Source organism: Tamandua tetradactyla, chromosome 2 (assembly GCF_023851605.1).
Source record: "Tamandua tetradactyla isolate mTamTet1 chromosome 2, mTamTet1.pri, whole genome shotgun sequence".
Lineage (NCBI taxonomy): Eukaryota > Metazoa > Chordata > Mammalia > Pilosa > Myrmecophagidae > Tamandua > Tamandua tetradactyla.
The window spans coordinates 155809685-155822372 of NC_135328.1; the positions used below are offsets into that span (position 1 = coordinate 155809685).

The 12688-nt window shown below is 37.1% G+C and overlaps 1 long non-coding RNA gene and 1 pseudogene across 1 annotated transcript in view; both read right to left on the reverse strand.

Moving 5' to 3' along the window:
• Window positions 1-4291: 4291 nt before the first annotated feature.
• Window positions 4292-6290, reverse strand: LOC143657669 (transcriptional coactivator YAP1 pseudogene; annotated as a pseudogene).
• A 3550-nt stretch (window positions 6291-9840) lies between these two features.
• LOC143674134 (uncharacterized) overlaps window positions 9841-12688 on the reverse strand; it is a 109763-nt gene continuing 106915 nt past the window's right edge. The window contains exon 3 of the long non-coding RNA XR_013170879.1: window positions 9841-11010. This is a non-coding gene — a long non-coding RNA (uncharacterized LOC143674134). The remainder of the gene's footprint in view (window positions 11011-12688) is intronic.

Here is a 12688-nt window from a genome sequence, read left to right on the forward strand (position 1 = left end):
TCAAAATAACACCTTCAAAAGGTTCTGTGGTTCACATCCATGCAGATAAAATATTTTTTCCCCTGGGGTACATAATTCTACCTACCACGAGGGTGCACACAACCTGGTTTTTACATTCATCTCAAATAAATTCTAAAACTAAGAGCTGCTAAATGAGATAGCCACACTGGGTGGTTCCCTAGTCAAATGAGAGAGTGCAGCACAGGAACTGAGTGGGATGAATCTTCAGCTGATATTAACAGGAAACATGGGTCCAAGAGAGCATATTTCAACTTGAAACTTGGAAGTTCCAGTAATGACCTTGCATTTATAAAGTTCAAGATAAATAGCCCTGGCATTCACTGGAGTATAGAGGTAGTTGAAAACCAGCAACAGAAGTGGAAGAAGTGAAAATGAAGCTCAAAGCTTCACTACCTGGCTTTCTAACACTGAACATTATTGAGCATAGACATGTCCCTTTGGCTTACACTCTCTCCATTTAAAGACCATTCCCATAAAATTTATGGTCTAACGATTGTTTTTTATATAAGATATTTGTTCTTAGCAAGGAATATACATTCCCTAAACCAAAAATGTTTTTGATTGTGATTACATTCATAGGATTTACCTCTCTTTTTTTTGAATGGTATTGCACTTTCCATGTTTTGGCCTAGACCATCACAACCAACTTAATTGCCTATTGATCATTTCTTCATGGAAACCCTGGCCCTCATGCAAGTAGGGTGGTTGGGAGTCTTCCTTAATATTTAAGAAATGAGAAGTTGGTGTATAATACGCTTTGTGTACTCAGCAGGTGAACTCACTGCCCTCCTGCCCACACATGACATGACTCCCAGGGGTGTAAATCTCCCTGGCTATGTGGGACAGAACTCCCAGTATAAGCCAGGACCCAGCATCAAGAGATTGAGAAAGCCTTCTTAACCAAAAGGGGGAAGAGAGAAATGAGACAAAATATAGTTTCAGTGGCTAAGAGATTTCAAACAGTTGAGAGGTTATTGTTCTAATTTGCTAGCTGCTGGAATGCAATATACCAGAAACAGAATGGCTTTTAAAAGGGGAATTTAACAAGTTACTAGTTTACAGTTCTAAGGCCGAGAAAATGTCCCAACTAAAACAAGTCTATAGAAATGTCCAATCTAAGACATTCAGGGAAAGATACCTTGGTTCAATAAGGCCAATGAAGTTCAGGGTTTCTCTCTCAAGTGGAAGGGCACATGGTGAGCACAGTCAGAGTTTCTCTCTCATCTGGAAAGGCACATGGTGAACACGGCATCATCTGCTAGCATCTTCTCTTCTGGCTTCCAGTTTCATGAAGCTCCCCAGGAGGCGTTTTCCTTCTTCATCTCCAAAGGTCGCTGGCTAGTGGACTCTCTGCTTCGTGGTGCTGCAGCATTCTCTGCTCTCTCTGAATCTCTTTCATTCTCCAAAATGTTTCCTCTTTTATAGGACTCCAGAAACATATCAAAATCCACCCAAATGGGTGGAGACATCATCACCTAATCCAGCTTAACAACCACTCTTGATTAAATCACATCTCCAGGGAGGTGATCTAATTACAGCTTCAAACATTCAATACTGCATAAGGATTAGAAGAAATGGCTGCCTTTACAAAATGGGATTAGGATTAAAACATGGCTTTTCTAGGGGCCACACATCATTTCAAACCAGCACAGTTATCCTGGAGGTTATTCTTTTGCATTATATAGCTTATCCCTTTTTAATTTATTGTGTATTGGAGTGGCTGGAGGAAGTACTTGAAAGTGTTGAACTGTGTTCCAGTAGCCTTTTTTCTTGAAGAGGATTATATAACGATATACCTTGTACAATGTGACTGTGTGATTGTGAAAATATTGTGTCTGTTGCTCCTTTTATCCAGGGTATGGGCAGATGAGTAGGAAAAATATGGATAAAAATAAATAAATAATAGGGGGCATAAGGGTAGATTGAAATACTAGTGGTCAATGAGAGGGAGGAGTAAGGGGTAAGGGATGTTTGAGTTTTCTCTCTTTTTCTGGAGTGATGCAGTGTTCTAAAACTAATTATGGTGATGAATACACAGCTATGTGATGATATTGTGAGCCATTGATTATACATCATGTATGGACTGTTTGTGTGTGATTTGTCAATAAAAATATGTTTTAAAAAACATTCTATGTCACCTCTCAGGGTCTTTGGTTATCAACTGAATCATTTTCTAATTTCAGTAAAATCAACAAAGAGTGAAAAAAATACCCCTTGTTGAAATATGACACTGTCCTTAGTAAACTCATAATAGCAAACACAAATTAAAGTATCATTATATATTATTTACAGTCCTGTGTGCTTTGCATATATTGAACTCATTGAATTTCTAGCAACTCTATGAATTAGTTTCTATTATATCCACCAAATTGAGGAACAGTAAAGTTAAATAACTTGTTCCAAGGAGATTTAGCTAGCATTTGGCCAAGCTAAAGTTTTTGCCAACAATTATTCAGAAGTCAAGCTATTAAATACAATGCCACCCTGTTCAGATTATACATACCACACCCCTCTAGGTAGGTGAAGAAATGTGGTCCCCAACTGTGTCCACCTGAGCTTCTTCTGAAGGTACCTTCCATATGTATTTTAGATTCAGAATTTCTTTAATGATTATAAACTAGTTCATTGTAAAGGCAATTCAAGAACACTCAGTTAAAGTTTTATCCCAATGTTATGCAATACAACCAAGAAGTAGTCACTTTTACATTAGGAACAACTACATACAACAAGAATAGCCACATAAGGCTGTAGCTCAAACTCAGAAGTACTCTTGGGGTCAGTAAAGAAGGTATGGTAAAATCAAAGCACTGTCAGGTACCACAGTATTGCTACAACATCAAGGTATAATTAGGTAAATTAAAGTCAAGGGGGGACAAACGTGCATATTCTTGTTTTGTAGGTGCACTTAAGTGATTGAAATTTTAGGAACAACTTCCCTTAATGAGAGTGCGATGCAAGAAAAGTTTTCAGTAAAGAGAAATAAGCTTATAAATTTATCAAGGTCCCACTAAGTCTTCACTCCCTCCCTGCCTTCACACCCTTACCCAAATCTCAAGCTACTCTGATCATATGTAAAATGTAAATCTTAATTTGTGGCTTGCTGGAAAATCATAGGCATTCCTTTAAGGTAGCTTTAATCTTCTGTACATTAAAATAATAGCATGCTGTACTATCCATATACTCAACTTTGCATTGTAAGTAGAATTTCATTATTGCTCTAAAAATCAATGCATCTGCACAGTGGCCATTTTCCCCAAACTTAATTCAAGATTTAATCTCTCTATTGTTTTCTGAATAAAAACATAGAGTCTATTATATGATACAGTGATTAAATTTTCTGACACTGAAAGTATTTAATATAAAACTTCTTACTTTCAACTTTTTTGCTCCTCTATAATCACATAGCCAAAGTGATTTTGGGTTTTTCATCCTAACTTTACCCAGAAAGAGTTCATATATCTGTTATAAACACTTGAAAATAAGGGCTTATCCTAGAAAAATTGAGGAACCCTTTTACAGAGGTACTAGCTGGTACCACTAAAATTCATAACCAACTATTACATCATAGTTTATACTGAAGAGTTGATTCATCCACATTTTGGTCTTAAAAAAAATACTCCTTGGAAACCATTATTACTCCCACAGACACAAACTTTTGTTATATCTCATATTGTAAAAATAAAATCATACTCGTAATTATCTCTATTTCTTTGCTAAAATCAACTACCAATATACAATTATTAATCTGACCCCTTCTGCCAGCTAACTCATGCCTTTGCAATATTCTATACACTGCCCAGGGTCGACTCTCAGCATATAGAAGTAGGAGCAAGTCTTGTAAGAAAGAAAAACTTTGTAGGCAATTTTTGATCTAGTCTTTAATACATTTATTACAAATGAGAACTAAATGCAGTAGTATTTACTTCCAAATCTGGAATTTACTTAAATGCAAACTTCCAAAGCTAAATGAAAGTCAACCACCATATAAAGCTTACTTTTTTCATGCACATTATGAGTCTACTCAATTATTTCCCATCAAAACTTAAAATTAGTCCAAGGGAATAACAAAGGGTAAATAAAGCCTTTTTTGTTCCTTTCCAATTCATCAGATAACATTTATTGTGTCCCCAGAAGTTACTGTTCTAGACATCATCCACAATAATAGCATTTTCTAGAACACTAAACTACCTCAAACAACTACAGACTACCCCAACAAGATTTAAACTATCTCTGAAATATAAACTATTAGTTATGTACTCTAAATGCATACATTCAAAGCTACCATTTTAAAATAAATTTAAAACCAGGGAAACCTAAAAATATGATATATTTTGCTATTATATTGTCATGAAAATTTTAAGTGTGTATGTGAGTATATACAGAGAGCAGATAACCAAGGCTTAAATAAGACAGTTAAAAACTTGGAAATGTAGATTTCACCAAAAGAACTATAGTAAACTTGCCAAGCTACAGTTATGAAGAGATTCACTAATATGGCAGCTTGCCTAGATTCCAACAAAACCAAGCAACCTCCTAAAAGAAAACAAAACATGCATAGAGTATGTGGCAATAAGTGTATTTCTAAGAAAATAAACTCATACTTTTTAAGTCCCTAAAATAGAATAAAGGTCACTATGTGACTAATGATAGCACTAGGAGGAAAAGAAAATTGAAAGTAGTTTACAACCTTTGATTCACCTAGCTCTTCAAATCAACACTAAGTACTTAATATCATATGCAACATTTTTGGATTTCCAGGATAGTAAGTCATGTTTCCCCATTGGCCAAAAGCAGCAAAGAAACAATTGCTTGAACTAACTAAATTCTGTGACATGAAGCATTTGACTTCCAAGTCTGAGTATTTAGTGAAGATGATTGGTGAACATCTCACTGAGCAAAAGGAGTGGCATCCATCACTCAAATAGGCTCACTTTCCCTAGCCTCTCAGATGAGGGGTAGTTATAATAGCAAAAGAACAAAATAGGTTGTTTTTTTTCTTAAACAAAAATTCGTTTAAGACAACTCTGAAAGGTTAGCAATATATTAGCAGCAGCGATGGTCAAGGAAAAGCAAAAGAGTGGATGAAGGAATCTTGCAGGGTGTTGGTTCATCTTTTTCTGTATCAGCCATAAGATTGCAACTGATTTATTTGGGAATTTCATATGTATGATCTCCTTAAATCCTTCACGGTTTGGAATTCAGTCTACCTGAGGGTTCTATAGCCAGGTAGGAAAGCTTTCTTTATAAAGCTTGGTGGCATCCAAAAGAGATTCCATGTCATTAAGTGTGTCAAAACTCAAAGCTTCCTACAGACTTGACATCAACTCCTCTGCTATGGTTATTCTATCTCCTTCCAGGGTTCCAAGGTCTACATTTGTCCTAGAAATGACTTCAAGGTAGTCTATGAAATGCCTCTTCTGTGAGGGTAGGGTGCTTTGATTGATAGTATCTCATGCATTCATTTCATCAACACCATTCATCTTGGTCTTGTTCTTATGGTTTATATTGTAAATTTCTCCATACTGAGTCATGGCTTGTTTCCATCCATCAGAAAAAGGCCCGGAGGCTGAGTTCATCATATTCTGCTTGGTGCACTGGTGAGGGCCATCTTGCGCACCTGAGAGAGCATAGCCTGTCTGTGGACCTTCCATATCTTGTCTGATCAGTGTGAATTTATCTCTGACTTGAAAACTTCTTTGCCATCTCCCAGACTGCTGACAGAGATACATCAGGAATCTCAAAAGGAAACTGTCAAAGGTTTGAGCAGTAGGTGCAACTGCTAGACTAGCGACTACTCCCCTGGGAGTCACTGACCCAGGAGAAATTGCACCCAACTGCAGGGATGCTAGAGAGGAATGAGCTTGAACATGCTGGGGAATGCCTGCATCGGTACTGACCTTTTGGGAGTGGGATTTGGGCTTCCACGGCTTAAAGAAGAAGGCGGGTAGTTTCTGGAGCCTCTTGGACAAGGTCTGGTGCACACGTTGGTTGTCTTGGGATTCACGACCGCATTGAAGAGCGCCTCCAGATCGATCTCCGGGCGTGCACGATCTCGTGCCTGGTGGGAGGGATCTACAGTGCCGCATAGGAAACCCGGGGCTCCAGCTGCCCATGCCCCTATTGCCGGCCCTCCCTTTGGGGGATCTGCGCGGTGGATGGGGAGAGCTGCGCTTAGCTCTGGAGACTATCTGAGGTGGTGGCTGCAGCCCGGGATCCATAGATTCTGGCTCCCCGACACATGCCACGTACCAGGCGGATGAGTGCTTCATCCCGGCTCAATGGGCCAATATGGGAGAAGCTGTTAAGAGCAGCGAGCAAGTCTTTCTGGGCATCAGAAATGCATCACATCTCTCTAGATTCAGAAATTTTATGGTGCCAAAATATGCCACTGAAGTTTGAAAGACTTTTATTTATAAAGGTAATAAAAATAGCAAAAAGAATACCAGTACTATTTGGCAATAAAAATAGTACAGTTATAAAGAATCTTAAAAATTTAGTTAAAAAATTATTCATCTTCTGGAATTTAGGCCCAATTCTTTTGCATACTGGAGTCAAGAGGAAAACATAGGAAGACCATAGTTCCATATTTAGGCTTCCTCTGGGAGGGCAGCAATATCTCCTAATGTCATAAGCCAAGAGAGTTTGTATAGATGTCCTGATTCCCAAAGCTCAGTACCAGAAAGAGATTTCTTTCTCCTTCATATCAATGTTCCACCTGAGAAACATTTTCTTTCTAACAGTTCTTATTAATTAGGATTATACTGTTGCTCAGTTACTAAACATTTTACAAATATTACCTTATTGATATTTACAACCTTGAGAGGTAGGGATTATTATCCCAATTTACTGATGAATTAAACGACACACTATACTTAATCAATTTGTCTCAATTTTAAGAGGGATAAAGTGGGAGAGTAAGAGATTATGAGATAATTTAGGGGGAAAAAATCCCCAGAAAATATTTTAAATGGCTAGAAATAATATCTTGGTATAGAATAGACTAACTAGTTGTCATTTATGGACATTTGAGCTATTCTAAATCCCAGATGCATTTTAAATGCATTATAATTATGTGTTATTTAATATGTCAGATGAAAATTATTGGTTTTCCTTTTTGTCCAAGATGGAGTAAACGGATTGTATTTAACTTCATGCAAGAAACAACTAATCCAGACAAAATATATGGTAACAGTTTTCAGATGTTGAGCATAAGGCTGTGTGATTTAGTGATCCCTGAAACAGATGGAACAAGTGAGGTGAGGTAGTTACCTTACTTACAGCCTGGAGAAAGTTTTCAGGCTGCAGTGCAGGATGGGGAAAGCCAGGAAATGACCAACGGTCACCCTGGGATGGAATTGGAAGTCTGAGGAGGTCAAGCCAGCCAGAGATCTCAGGAAAGAGAGCCAGAAATAGAACAAAAAGTACATCAAGAAAGAGCTTTATAAAAGTGAAGCAAGGGCTCCCGGGCATCTTTCTTTGGCTGAATACTGATCAGCACAAACTAGTGAGGACTCTATCTGACTGAGGAAAGAACTACACAAAAGGAACAGTAGAAAAAAATCAGTTTCAGACATAGAAAAGCTGAACCAGTTAATCACCAGCAGGCCTTCAATACAAAAGATACTAAAGGATGTCCTGTAGACAGAAGGAAATGGATACATCCAATGGAAATTTGGATCTCTACAAAGTAATGAAGAACATCATAAATGATAAGTATGTAGGTGAATATAATCTACATTTTTTCCATGATTATTGATCTCTTTAAAAGAAAATTGCATGATATCACCAAGCTGGTTGCACTAGTTTGAGGTTGTTATATACCCAGAAAAGGCCACATTCTTTTAGGTGTAGATCTATTGTGGGTAGGACTTTTCGGTTAGGTTATTTCAACTTGAGATATGACCCCCCTCATTCCAAGTGAGTCTTAGTCATTTTACTGGAGTCCTTTATGAGAGGATAAAGGACAGAAAAAGCTGTGAGAGCTGAGAGAGGAAAAGCCCTGGAGAAACTCAGAGACGACCCAACGATATTCAGAGAGGAGGACACTGGAACCAGAAGTGGAAAACAATGAACCCTGGAATGATGGACTGGCAGACGCCAGCCCTGTGCCTTGCTATCTGACAGAGGAACTCCCAGATGCCAGCAGCCTATCTTCAGAGTAAGTATCATCCTGTTGATGCCTTAACTGGGACATTTTGATGTATTCTAAATCCCAGATGCATCTCAAATGCATTATAATCATGTGTTATTTAATATGGTAGATGAAAATTATTGGCTTTCATTTTTGTCCAAGATGGAGTAAAGGGATTGTATTTAATCCCTCTATTCTACAGCCTAGATCTGTAAATTTGTAAGCTAATAAATTGCCATTGTAAAAGAAAGCCCATTTCTGGTATATTACATTCCAGTACCTTTAGCAAACCAAAACAATGGTAGAGTGAGCTGCTACAGTGCTCCATTCCCCACACAGAAGCATTAAGCAATAAGCAAAAAATGGCAGAACTCCATCTTTCTCAGAGCTCTGAAAACCAGTTACAGATTTGAAGTAATCTGGCAAGGTAGCAAAGACTTTTGAAAAGTTTCTTCAATATGTTAAAAGTGCTAAATCATAACATGGACAAAGAAAGAAATCAGGTAAATGATATGTGAACAAAATGAGACTATTTTCTTGATTAAATAATAACAGCTATGCATAAGATACAGAATTCCCATATACCATCTTACATTAACAGCTTATATTGGTGTGAAACATGTTATAATTGATTATAGCTTATTTTTAACTATGCTGTTAAATATAGTCCATAGTTTGACATATGGTTCGCTGTTTGTGTAGTGTGGTTACATGTATTTTTAAAAATTTTTCATTCTGTTACCATGTATACCATCTACATGCCCCTTTTAATCACGCTCTGATCTACATTTCAGTGCTGTTCACTACATTCACAATGTTGTTCTACCATCACCACCATCTATTACCAAAGCATTTCAACTATTCCAAACAGGAATCCCCTATATTTTAGACCTTAACTTCCCATTCCCAATCCCCACCCCATCCCCTGGTAACCAATATTCTAGATTCTGACCCTACACATTTGCTTATTCTAATTATTTTTTAAAAATGAGGAAATACAACATTTGTCATTTTTGTCTGGCTTATTTCATGCTATATGATCTCTTCAAGTTTCATCTTATTTTTTTGCATGTATCAAGAATTCATTTCTTTTGGTTGGCTGAATATTCGTATGCCTATATCACATTTCCTTTATTCATTCATCAGTCAGTGGCCACTTGGGTTACTTCCTCCTTTTGACAATTGCTTTGTACTAAGCATGCCAGGAACAACATGAGAAAGAAAAATCATGGGTCAATCTCAATCTTGAACATAGATACAAATATCCTGAACTTTATGGAACTGAATGCAGCCTGTTGAAAATAAAAAAAATCATTTTGATCTTGAGCTCATACCAAAAATATGTGATTATTTTCCTTAGAAATGAATTAATCTAATCCAGCACTTTAGGAATGAAGAAATAAATGTAATCACCTTAATAGAGACAGAAGAGCATTTGGTAAAACTCAGCATTTAGTCTTGATGAAAACTACAAGCCATCTAGAAATAGGAGATAATTTTTTTAACCTGATAAATGACATCTGTAAAACCTGTGATAAACATTAAGCTTAATTGGGAAATATTTAACATTTATTTATGAAATACTGAAACTTTCTGTTTGAGATTGTTAACAAAGCAGGGATGCCAGCTTTTGAATGAAGAATACAGACTCTGGCATGCCACATTCATTACTTTTTGCTGCCACACTATAGAAGGAAGTAAAAAATAATAACGATTGGAAAGGAAAACACAAAACTGTCATTATTCTTATATGATATAATTGTGTTCAAATATGAATTAATGAATTATGATAGAAATAGACTTTTTACAATCTATAGATTGTATAACCTAAACGATTACAATATATTAGATCTAAATAAATGAGAGATACACCATAAAGTATATATTATATGCAATAAGAAAAGAAGAGAATTAGAGAATATATTCTCCCCTATTTTTACCCTTGATCTTAGCCAAAAGATCAAGAAATGATCTTTCCACCATTTCTACACATAATGAATCCTATTATATTTTTAAATTTACATAAGCCCTAAAATTTAAATAAACTTCATCTATCAAGAAAATTTCATCTTCTTATTTTAATTAATTATTGACAAGCTTCATTCAGAGGTTCTGACAAGCATGTAATATAACCAAACATCAAAGCAGAGAAAATGAATACTTAAGGACATACTTATGACAGCTAATGGAACTCAAGCAGCAACTGAATCAGGAAAAATCCTTGGGTTCAAGGGCTGAGTTTTAGCATGGTGTTCTAGTTTGCTAGCTGCCAGAATGCAACACACCAGAGATGGATTGGCTTTCAATAAAAGGGGATTTATTTTGTTAGTTCTTCAGAGGAAAGTCAGCTAACTTTCCACTGAGGTTCTTTCTTACGTGGGAAGACACAGGATGGTCTCTGCTGGCCTTCTCTCCAGGCCCCTGGGTTCCAACAACTTTCCCCAGAGTGACTTCTTTCTGCATCTCCAAAGGCCTGGGCTGAGCTGTGAGTGTTGAGATGAGGTATGCTGAGCTGCTTAGGTTGTGCTACATTGTGCTCTCTCATTTAAGCACCAGCCAATGAAGTCAAACATCATTCACTGCAGCAGGCACGACTCCTAGCCGATTGCAGATGTAATTAGCAACAGATGAGGTTCACGTGCCATTGGTTCATGTCCGCAGCAACAAAACTAGATACGTTCACCTGGCCAAGTTGACAACTGAATCTAACTACCACACATGGCAAAGAAATTTTTTAATTTATGCAATTAAAAGAGACTATTCCAAGCTTCTATCAAGGGATGAAACTCTTTACAATTTACATAAGTAGCTTCCAGTCCTATTGATTCAGTATCTCAGAAACAATCCAGTGTCTTTTCCTAAAGGAGAAAGAAGAATGGATGTCATTTGGGTGTTTAGGGTAATCACAGTAGGAGTGATGGGACTAGGAAAGGCATTGAATACCACAAACCACACTCACAATAATATAAAATATCAAATAATAGTAGGCTCAGGTTTTAATTTTTTAAATTGTGAAATATAGCATATACACATAAAAGTGATAAATTTCAAAGTACATTTGTAACAAGTAGTTATAGAACAGATTTCAGAGTTTGGTATGAGTTATAGTTCACAATTTTAGTTTTTCCTTCTAGGTGCTCCAAGACATTGGAGATTAAAAGAAATATCACTATAATGATTCTTCAGTTGTACTCATTTGTTATACTCTACCTTTTTTGTTATAGCTCTCCCTTCTCCTTTGATCTTTTTCCCAATATTTAGGGGGCATTTGGACTATACCAATTCTAAATTTTTCGTGTTAGAAGGGGCTATTGATAATATGGGATGGGGGTAGAATTAGTTGATGTACTGGAGAGGCTGAACCCTCAGGGGTTCAGGACTCATCTGGCCTAGGTACCCAACTGGAGGTATAGGTTTCTGGAACATAATCATAGTGCAAGAAAATTAAGTAGAATCTTAAATAGAGAGCTAGGTGTTCTTTAGGATTGGCAGGAATGGTTTTGGTTATGGGTTGTCAAATCATGGTAAATAGCAATATCTAGCTAAAACATGCATAAGAATAGCCTCCAGAATAGCCTCTTGACTCTTTTTGAACTCTCTTGGTTACTGATACCTTATTTTGTTATGATTCATTTCCCCCATTTGGTCAGGAAGGCATTGTTGATCCCATGGTGCCAGGGCAGTCTCATTCCTGGGATTTGGTGCCCCATGTTGCCAGGAAGACTTTCACCCTGGGATATCATGTCCCACATAGGGAGGATGCTAACAATTTTTCTTAGAGTTGGACTTAGAAAGAGGTCACATCTGAGCAACAAAAGAGGCCCTCCAGAAGTAACTTTTAGATACAACTGTAGGTAGGTTTGTTTTCTCTATTACAGAGATAAGCAAGCCTCCAGATCAAGGGCTTGGCCTACTGACTTGGGAGTCCCAAATGTTTGAGACATTATCAGGGGTTTCCCAGGTGGTAGATCTTAATAGTTTCATTTTTATTTCACCCCTCCCTCAAGGAACTTTGCCAATACATTTTAACGATCTCCTCGACATACTCTAGGATGTATCTGGGCATTACATTAAGCTATACAAAATTACAAGCCTGCATTCCCATTCTGGCCTCCATGTGTTTAGGCTGTTTAAATGCACTATCCAGACAGGTTGAGTTAGATTATGTCCTACAGAAAATTTAGGTTTTGGACAAAGTAAACCTCTCTTCCTTTGGTCTCATATAGTAGGTGAAGTTCTAAAATACAGACAATGTCCTTCTACCCCTGCATTCTGGTTGACCTTAGTCCTGACCTGATCAGCTTCATTCTTATCTCTAATTGATGCTTGATCTCTTTTCAATTTCTTTAACAATGCTGTACATGGCAATGCTGACTTTTGACTTTCAGACCTGTGAAACTCCTACTCTGAGTCTTAGGTTTCACACAGGTACTCAAATTTCCAGGCAAATACCAGGTTATACATATATAGAACAGCCTCTCAAAATCTAGAAATAACTATTACAGCTCTGGACTAAATGTGACTGCTATAAAAGCT